Below are 9,821 nucleotides of genomic sequence, written 5' to 3'. Positions count from 1 at the left end.
GGATCATCCCCTCCAAAATGGGTTTCTTCCCGATTTGCTTGATTATTCTAACCTTGTAGTTCGGCTTCTAACTTCAAAAGCTTTTTTCTCTAGTTTTGTTCATTGTCATACCTCTCTTCTTAGATCTCTCTCATCTTTTCTTTGTCACCCTATTTTCTATTCGAGCTATTCCGGTCGTTCTTGTTGTCCGATGAGTTTTGTCGGATGCAGATGCTCCTCATTCTCTGGTGGATGTATCTCTGAATTGATTCTTTTGGGTGAGAATTTTCAGACGTTCCCTCCCCACTAGTACCACCCGCTCTATCTTGTCGAGGGGGTATTACTATTGCACGATAATCGTTGTTAGGTTCCGGTTCTGATTTGGATGTTGGACGTCTGTCTTCAAACTGATCGTCTGCTATGGTTGGGTGTAGCCTTTCAGGTCTTGGCAACGGCGCCAATGTTCCAACGATTACCTGAAACTGGGTTGCTTTTGAACCTAGACATGAGGTCCAGACTTCTTTAGAGGCAGCATTCGAATTCAGCTAGTATCGAGATGCTGTCATTCGAGTTCCTTGTGAGGAGGTGGGGGTGGTACTTTTAAGGAACTCTGATGCTTAAATTAGCAAATATTTAAGCAGGTTTTTAGTAGTTTGAGTTCTGAGTATACTTGAGAAAGTTCGGATATTTATAATTATAGAGTCTCTAACCACCCTTTGGAGTAGTTCCACCTTTGAAAGTGGATAATCATCCCCTATTCAGGGTTGTTGAAATCTCCCTTTTGAAAGTATGGGAGAGATTGTTGGAATTAGTTCATTGATTCGCATAGGTTGGGCAGGATTGACACCGTTCAATTCGTCCTCTATGAGATCGGGTAGACAGAGATGGAGTCCTTATGAGGATTGGACCTTCCTCATTTTGGGTCGGGCTATTTTTTAGGTTAGAATATGAATAACTTTTATTTTCCTCTAAAATAAAATGAGTGAAATACCAACCCGGCCCCTGTCCATTTTCATGAATGACAACGCGACCCCTCAAAATAAAATCGATCCACTTCGGTCCCTATCCCCTGATTCTGTCACACAACGCGGCCCCTGTGGGTATTTTTCCGTCAACTCTGAACGAAAAATGCTGACGTGTCAGGTTCAGAAATGGACAGGAGTCTAATTGTCTCTAAATTTAAATTGGTTAGGGGTTTATTTGTCCTTATAATTTTTTAAACAATATTTTTTTAGATTATTTTTTTTATTATATTAATATTCTTTTTCTTTTTTTTAACTAATAACAAATTCAATTTTTTATCTCTTTAAACTAAATTAATAATTCTATTAAGTGAAAACTAATGAACACAATATTTGATATATAGTAAACCTTTTTTGACTAATAACAAATTTAATTTTTTATCTCTTTAAACTAAATTAATAATTCTATTTGATATCTTTATTCTAAAATACACTATGAGTAAACTACTAATACTAAATGAAATAATTAAAATATAATTAATATATGATGAAGACCATTTATAAACTTAATAAATTTAAAGTATCAATAATATTATTAATCTATTAATAATACATATGATCATAAGGTTATAGATTGATAAAAATTTATCAAGATAAGAATAATATAGATTAATTAAAATTTTAAGTATATTAAAATTCAATTAAAGAGATAAAAAATAGAATTATTTCAATTAGTATTTAATTATTTCATTAAAGGTTATATATTTTAATTATTTTATTTAGTATTAGTAACTTGCTCATAGTATATTTTAGTACAAAGATATCAAATAGAATTATTAATTTAGTTTAAAGAGATAAAAAATTAAATTTGTTATTACTCAAAAATATTTTACTATATATCAAATAATGTGTTTATTAGTTTTCACTTTATTGTGAAAAATTATCTAGTTCATAATACTAATAGTATATCATAGGGTTATTATTATTAATGTATTAACTGAATTTTAATGTTTATTATTTATGTATTTAAAAATTATATTTGAGAATTATTTATTTAGTTTCATAATAAATGATATTTTTAAATTTGAATAATTTATTAATTAGTTTGTACTTATTATACCATATATTTAAATTTATTGAAAAAAGAATATTAATATAATAAATAAAAAAATAATCTAAAAAAATATTGTTTAAAAAATTATAAGGACAAATAAACCCCTAACTAATTTAAATTGAGACAATTAGACCCCTGTTCATTTCTAAACCTGACGTCAGCATTTTCCGTTCAGAGTTGACGGAAAAATACCTACAGGGACCGCGTTGTGTGACGGAATCAGGGGATAGAGACCAAAGTAGATCAATTTTATTTTGAGGAGTCGCGTTGTCATTCTTGAAAATGGACAGAAACCGGGTTGGTACTTCACTCAAATAAAATTCACTATTCTCATTCATATTCATAATATTTCTCAATTATTAATCCATCAAATTTCTATTATTAGCTCAACAAATATGTAAATTTTACAAGAAATCCATAATCATGATTAGTAATTTATGAACTAAATTGATAATTATTTAGTTGACAAATATTTATATGACAGATATTATTATACGTAAGATGAAAAGCAATGGAGACATTTGGGCATATAAGATGAATCTTGAATTATAAGCTATAAGAATAATTATTTGCCTCTACTTACAAAAGAGACATTCTAAGTTTCTCATTACTTGCAATAAATCCTACTTTGTGCTTTCTCTTGGCAAGTGAAAACCTAAGTATGAATCATGAATCATCTATTGTAAAAGAAAACTGTTATTGAGTAGATTGAACTAAAAAATCAATCACACAACTTGGTAGTTTTCTGTGATCAATTGCGTTCTCTGAGAAAATTTGGGGGGGTTACCACCCTTTACTGGTATGATATTGGTAACCTGCAGACAGAACACACAAGGGAGAGGGTTATGTGTCAAATGAAAATATTCCCAACCATTAAATCAGGGTTTTCAGCTTAATTATCTTTTTGGTCCTAAAAAGTAGGATTTAATATCGATGTACTATCAATGTAAAAACTAAAAAGGCTTCACATAATGGAAGTGTTCCAATCAACCATCCATTAACTTAAGACCTACAAATACTCGTAATTGAATGACAATAACGTAGCAACCCATTGGCCGGCAAACCCTTAAATGGAGCTACAATATGCGATAGATTAATTATTAGCCTGTCGGATTGGAGGATAATGTGAAAAACCAAAAAATAATTGAACGACAATATAAACTCTTACGGCATCGAGGCATAGCATAATAATCAAACTCTTATAAATATACTTCATTTCTGTTTTGCTCTGTAGAATGTTTTGGCTCTAGTCCCAATTCCCAAATTTTCATAAGTGTGCATATTATGAATTAATTGACAACACAAAATAAGAGAAGTCCACAAATAATGCGAACAAGGATGAAAACAACATTATAAAATTTTCAAAGGCCATTTATGCTGATCTTCAAAAAATATTTAGATCAGACCAAAATAAAAACTTTGTAGGGAGTAACGTTATATGTTAGGAAGCAAGGACAAAACATTTATTTAAACCTCAATTTTCAGCTATTGTGTGCCAACTATAAAATGATGAGAAATGATACATCCTCAAATAAGCAAATAAAAAGAATTCATTAGTTTTAAAAATTTCAAGACAAATTATATCAACTTTTTATTTCATTTATCAGTTAGAAGATTTCTATGAGGCTATATTATATTACCTAGAGTTAGAAAGAAGTCGATACAGAAGATGATGATGGTAAATAGGAATTGAAGGAAAGTACGAAAAGATACACTATTAATCCATGATATAGACCTTCCCAGTCATATAAATGTATCAGTTTCAATTGGATCAATTTGACATATTGTTGAAATAAGATGATATATCCAAGGCAACAATTAAAATCAGATGCGGAAAACATAAAATCGAAACAAACCTTCAGGTTACTGAATGTGTTAGTGGCCATAAAACGGACTGCTATGGGAAAGAAAGATGACGAATCTGCTTGTGGAACAACAAACTCCAACGATCCACTGCCAAATAATGTTATTATAGTCGGAAAGCAATTCGATAATACAAAGATAATAACATAGCATAATTCATTTTTTAATAAAATGTCACTCTTAATTGCAACATACCTGCGGTTTGAATTATCAATCAGAATAACAGACCATTCCAAAATGGAATTCCTTGGGTCATACCTGCAAAGCCAATTTTATTGGGGAAAGTAAAAGGAGCAAGATTGTTATCACAATAAAATTATTTAGAACCACAAAAAGAGAAAAATCATATGGTGATAATTTGGGCCCTCCAATGATAGAAACATTAGCTTTATAGATCACTCTAATTCATGTGCATCTAATCAGTTCGTTAAGGATGGCAAACCTTTAAAACAAACCAAAAAACATTTCTAATGAAACAACAAACTCATGCAATGAAAACTTCAATTCAACACACAAGTCAAGGTTGTCCCTGGGATTATGAAGCCTTAAAAAACCCATACCTCCATTCTCCATCAATCTGATTAACAGATGGTGCTTCTCGAAGAGCAGGAAGAGGTACTGAGATCACAACATTCTGCAGATCAAACATTGATGTAGCTTCATACTCTATGTTGACATAAGTTTGATTTCCTGAAGAGGAGGGCCAGCAGTTTACTGCAAGAGACATACATGTCAAACCATAAGTTTTTAGAGCACAGAACAACAAATAATAAAGCACATCAATTCTAGATATTAAGATATAACTGACTTATATTTTCATTGGCAAATAATTCTTTGTTCATGTTGGGGTGTGTCTTGAATGAAACACCTTGATTTTCACCAGTTTGAACCTGTTAAAACAACGCACAAATGCATATTATCAACTATTTTGAATTGTTTCCCCTATCAATGTATCCATTCAAAACCAGCCATGAAAGAAAATAACGAGACAAATTAAAAGACAATCAGAGCAAGAACAACATATGTTGGAATTATGGTACAAATGAATGGACATGAATAGAAGCAACTTTAGTTGATGCATATATCATTTTAAAATTGCAGGGAGAATCACTTCAAATATAACTTCAAGTGGCAAACAGAGGAATAAAGTTTTGAAAAATGGAAACTGCACTTGAACTATACAAATATATCTTAATTTTTTGTGTTCATTTATAAAAGATTTCATATCAAAGCATAGGAATGCTTTAAATAGCAATTTGATGATCAACCAAAGGACTCACATTGTTATCACTCTATAGGAATAGGAGTTTTAACGCTCATTATCTTCCTCTTCTATTTTTTGTCCATCTAAATGTTTTAGGCTGTCCAAACATAAGTTAGATAGTAATAAAATGACAATGTACAGTAACATTTAGTATTTAGTTCTATTTTAGATCTTCAAAATTACTTTTGGAAATTTCAAGACTACTTTTGATGAAACCCAAGTAAATATGAAGATTCTTTTGTCCATTAAAAAGTGAAAATACTGTTCAGATGAAATTTCATTTTCACCTCTACAGTATCAACCATTCACCTACTTAGCCTAATTATGCTATATCCTTTTTTATAATTATATCTCTAAAATCTAAATGTAATTTTAGATTATATAGAAAACAATAACTCTTTAAATCTACTTTAGAATATTCAAACTATAGACAAAACACAACGCAATTATTTTAACATTTGTTCTTCTAGAATTAATTCTTTTTGACATAATTACACTGCTATTTGGTCCCTTCCCATTTTATTTTCCCTTCTCTTCCTCCCTTTAATAGTTTACCTAAAGTATCACTGCTAATTACGTTTGTAAAGTATGCCAAACATGACAACAGTGAATGAGGAAACCGTCTAAACAACATCAGAGAGCAAAATAATTAACGAGTGGAATAACTGTTACACATGCACGATGCACTTCTTTACACGACTACCAGTGAGATTTAGTGAAAAGGCATAAGTAATTTCTCTTTTCTTGTTTCTGGATAAAAGTCAGAATAATTAATTACTCAAAAAGACTACTTAGATTAGTCAAACCAGCAGGAAACAAGCCCAGTGGACAGACATTGAGGCTGAAACACACACAGAGAAAGTGATACCTGAACTTGAACATGTCCATCTTCTTGGTTAAGAATCTGAAGACACAATGAACCTTGAACATCAAAGTTACTTACTCCACCGTCTCTTTTAAGTGTGACATTTAGTTTCTCCTCAACCGTTAGAGTGATGGGATCAGTAGGTGGTGGAGCAGCTGCCTGAGACTTGCCAAGCGTTGGCCGAACATCTTCCACAATGACCTCACCTTCTGCTTTCAGTGATTCCAAAAACTGGTTTGTCCTTTTAGATTTACCTAGCGTCATTCCAAGACCCTTTGGTGGAGCAGTGGCAGCTGAAGTTGGGCGGGCTAAGGAACAGAAAAAGGGATTACATAAATGAAAAGAACAAACTCTTGATAGTGCAACATGTAAATCCAAACATAGAATACATTGCAAATTTACGAACTAGATGATGCTCGATGTTTAACTAAATATATTTTGAAGCATTCTAGAAGCATTCATGAAAACTATGATAGCTGACCTTTAGACTTGGTAGAAAAGGAATCAACATCAGAACTCAATCTGGAACCAGTTCCACTGCTGGAGATGCTTGTATCATTAAAGCTATTCTCAAATATTCCCGAGCCCATTGACTGTAATGGGCCAAACCCTCCTTTATAATTATCACCTCTGTTCTTTATAATCTATATATTACATGAATTGCCTTTTGATTAAATGATGCACACTATTAGAATTTAAATAAACAAAAATTAAAAAGAAAATCACATCCAGTCATACCTTGTTTTTATCAATCTCATTAGCTTTCCTTTTCATTTCATCCTTTGCTTCTCTAATCTTGTCCTCCCTCATCTGTCTGTGCAGCTTCTCTTCATGACTCTCCATCTCACAGTATTGCTTAACTTGTGCAAGAGTCACATTTTCCTTGTGCCCAAGAGAGATTACTTCGTCAAATGCAAAAATCAGGTCAAATGCACATTTGCAAATACTTTCTTCAAAGTAGTCAGAATATTCAGGTACCTAAAATGTTGAGGATTAAGGAATAAACTAATTCTAAGCTAAATTTTGACAGAAATTTCATCAATGGTTCCAAATCAGAGATCAAAGCTAAAATATCCTCCCATCCCAAAAACCATTTGGTCAAATGTGAACCATTCTGAACCTTACTATAAAGATTAATGTTACTAAATGCAACCTCCGAAGTAAGAATGCAAAGTCATGTACCAAAATATTTTACCACTAAAAGTTAGAACTAAAAGGGAAAACAACAGAAAGAGAGGAAACTTAGAATACAAGGCATAGAAAAAGTCAATGAAATAACTGATTTAGGCGAACAAGCTGTATAAGTTCAAGGACAAAACTGATATTGCACATATCCAGAAGACTAACCAATTGAAATTTAAGAACATACTTAATATCTACCAAACATATAGGTTCAGAAGAAGGATACAAGTTTCGACAAAATTCTTAGAGTATCCAAATCTTCCAATATGTTGCTCTGCTTGTTTGTTATAAGAAGCAGGTACAGTGCCTCCATTGGCTGGTAAACATAACGCACATTCTCAGTCTCAACATACGTGTGCTGTTTTCCAGTTCCTATCAACTTGGGAAATGCTGCTAGAAGACCCTCAATTCTCATGCGAGTCATATCCACAAACTGTCTAGAAACCAAAACTGCAAAAGAAGTAAAAGGCTTATCAGCATAAGGGCATTGATGCTGAATCCAAAATAATTTAGCAATACCAGACTCAACATCAATTCAGGACTTATCTGCGGTTTGCAAACTAAAAATGAATCTAGGATACCCAAAATATAAAATATAAAATAAAATGAAAAACAAAACAACCGCAAAATTACCAAGATGTAACATTAAGAAACACATTTATTCACTGGTAAAAGATTGAATCAAGGAAGTAGGAAAAGGTTTAAATAGGTATGGAAGTTAGCAGCAGATGGTTTACAGGGATAGAAGACATCATTTAACAAAATATGTTCCCCAAATCAGGCTTATCCAAAACATTAGTTCTAAACATTCAATACCATGATCTAAACCATATTATTGAAACAAACAGCAATGACGGAACACAAAACAAATACCAAAGGTAGATACTTATGCTACTTTCTTAAGTATCCTGATTCCTGAATGCTAAATGGTAGGTTCCGTTCAAAATTCAATTAATGTAAAGGAAGATGAACTCATGTCTAGATATAGATAGTTATTGTTACAAAAATTGCTTTCACATGTTTCAGGTTCTAAACATAAATAGGAGGCAAGCCAGATAAACTAGCAAACAAATAAGCTAAAAAATAAGTATGGAAAGAGCCTGGGGATGGAGGGCCACAATGTACTCACCTTTACCAGATTTGTGCAATATGGATGCAGCAAGGACAACCTGAATGATTAAAAGAGAAACACTTGAAATAATTATTTAAAAGGAGTAAACCAAAGTCAAAAACACATAAAAGAGAACAAGAATATAATATAGCATTCTCAATTTCACATTAAAAAAAGAAAACGAGATAAAAAAGAAAAAACAAAGAATAAAAGAAGATAGGGACACAAAGCCATGTAATTTTTTTTTCCCCAAAGCGGTCGCCTATTCGCCTAATCTAAAATAACTATTAATCTAAACTATCCATGATTATTACGATAATAGCTGAAATTCGCTCTTCTAACTATCAATGTCACCATTTTAGCTGCACTCAGTCAGCAATTAAATTGCTCATACAATCAACTCGAGCAACTTGGACAAGTCGGTTAAAGATTCAAAGCTAAATTCGACATCAAAGTGGTAAACAACTCAAAGGATCCAAATTTATCAGCAGACATCCAAGAAATAATAAAAATAAATCTGTATAACAAGGTACATTGTAAATTCCATATCACCGACACGTAAATAAACACTTCATCAGTACCTTAACGAAACTAGCGTAGCTAGAAGACCTTCGAAACAATTCTAAGAAAATAACATAAGTAAAATAATTTGAATAAATACATAGATACATTACAATGATCAATTAAACAGTTGGTAAAAACACAAACAAGTCCAGAGATGCAGTTATAAGAAGTGTTACCATCTTTTAATCTTTAGGATGAGGAATGTGCTTCTTGCCTTGAATTGAAAGCTGCCAAAGAGAAAAATATAAATCCAAAGAGAGTCAGTATCAGATGATGTAATGCGAAATGGTGTTATCAAAAATGCTGTGACGCACGCAGAATTGGAAGACACGATCATAAAGAGAGAGAGAGAGAGAGAGAGAGAGAGAGAGAGAGAGAGAGAACGTTACCCCAAAAACACAATCTGAAAATTGGAAAAATGCGGATCTGGGACTTGAAACACGCATTAAATTAAAGTAGGAAAAATCATACACTGAGTTGAGATACAATAACTTAACAAAAAAGAAACACCGGGGTTGTTGCACGTTCGAAGTATATGACTTCTTTTGTAAGAGTTTGTTTGTGAGAGTTAAAAAAATTATTTAAGCGGTTTTATTTCAAAAGATATTTAAAAAAAAAAACTTAATATTTGGATATTTTATATAATTTTTTATTTATTAATTATATTTGGGTTCATAATATAAAAAAAAAATTTATGTATTATGTTAAAAAATTTAAGTAAAAAAAGTCTTTTAAAAATAATAAGAATTGTAATTTTAAAAAAATGTTTCTTGATATTTTTAATAATTTTACTTTTGCTTAAAAAAAATATGCCAAACATACTAAAAATTTTATAAATGATATTTTTAATTCTTTTTTTAAAATCTAGTGGTATCTAAACATTTTTATTTTATACTGTAAATGATGAAAAAGAAGAT

General features: G+C 31.6%; 1 pseudogene; it reads right to left on the bottom strand.

Annotated features, from left to right (window-relative positions):
* Nucleotides 1–2,570: 2,570 nt before the first annotated feature.
* On the bottom strand, nucleotides 2,571–9,408 carry LOC107474780 (coatomer subunit delta-like; annotated as a pseudogene).
* Between the last annotated feature and the right edge of the window lie 413 nt (nucleotides 9,409–9,821).

Source organism: Arachis duranensis, chromosome 2 (assembly GCF_000817695.3).
Source record: "Arachis duranensis cultivar V14167 chromosome 2, aradu.V14167.gnm2.J7QH, whole genome shotgun sequence".
Lineage (NCBI taxonomy): Eukaryota > Viridiplantae > Streptophyta > Magnoliopsida > Fabales > Fabaceae > Arachis > Arachis duranensis.
Note: the sequence above shows the minus strand (reverse complement) of the source record. Positions and strands in the feature narration are given on the sequence as shown.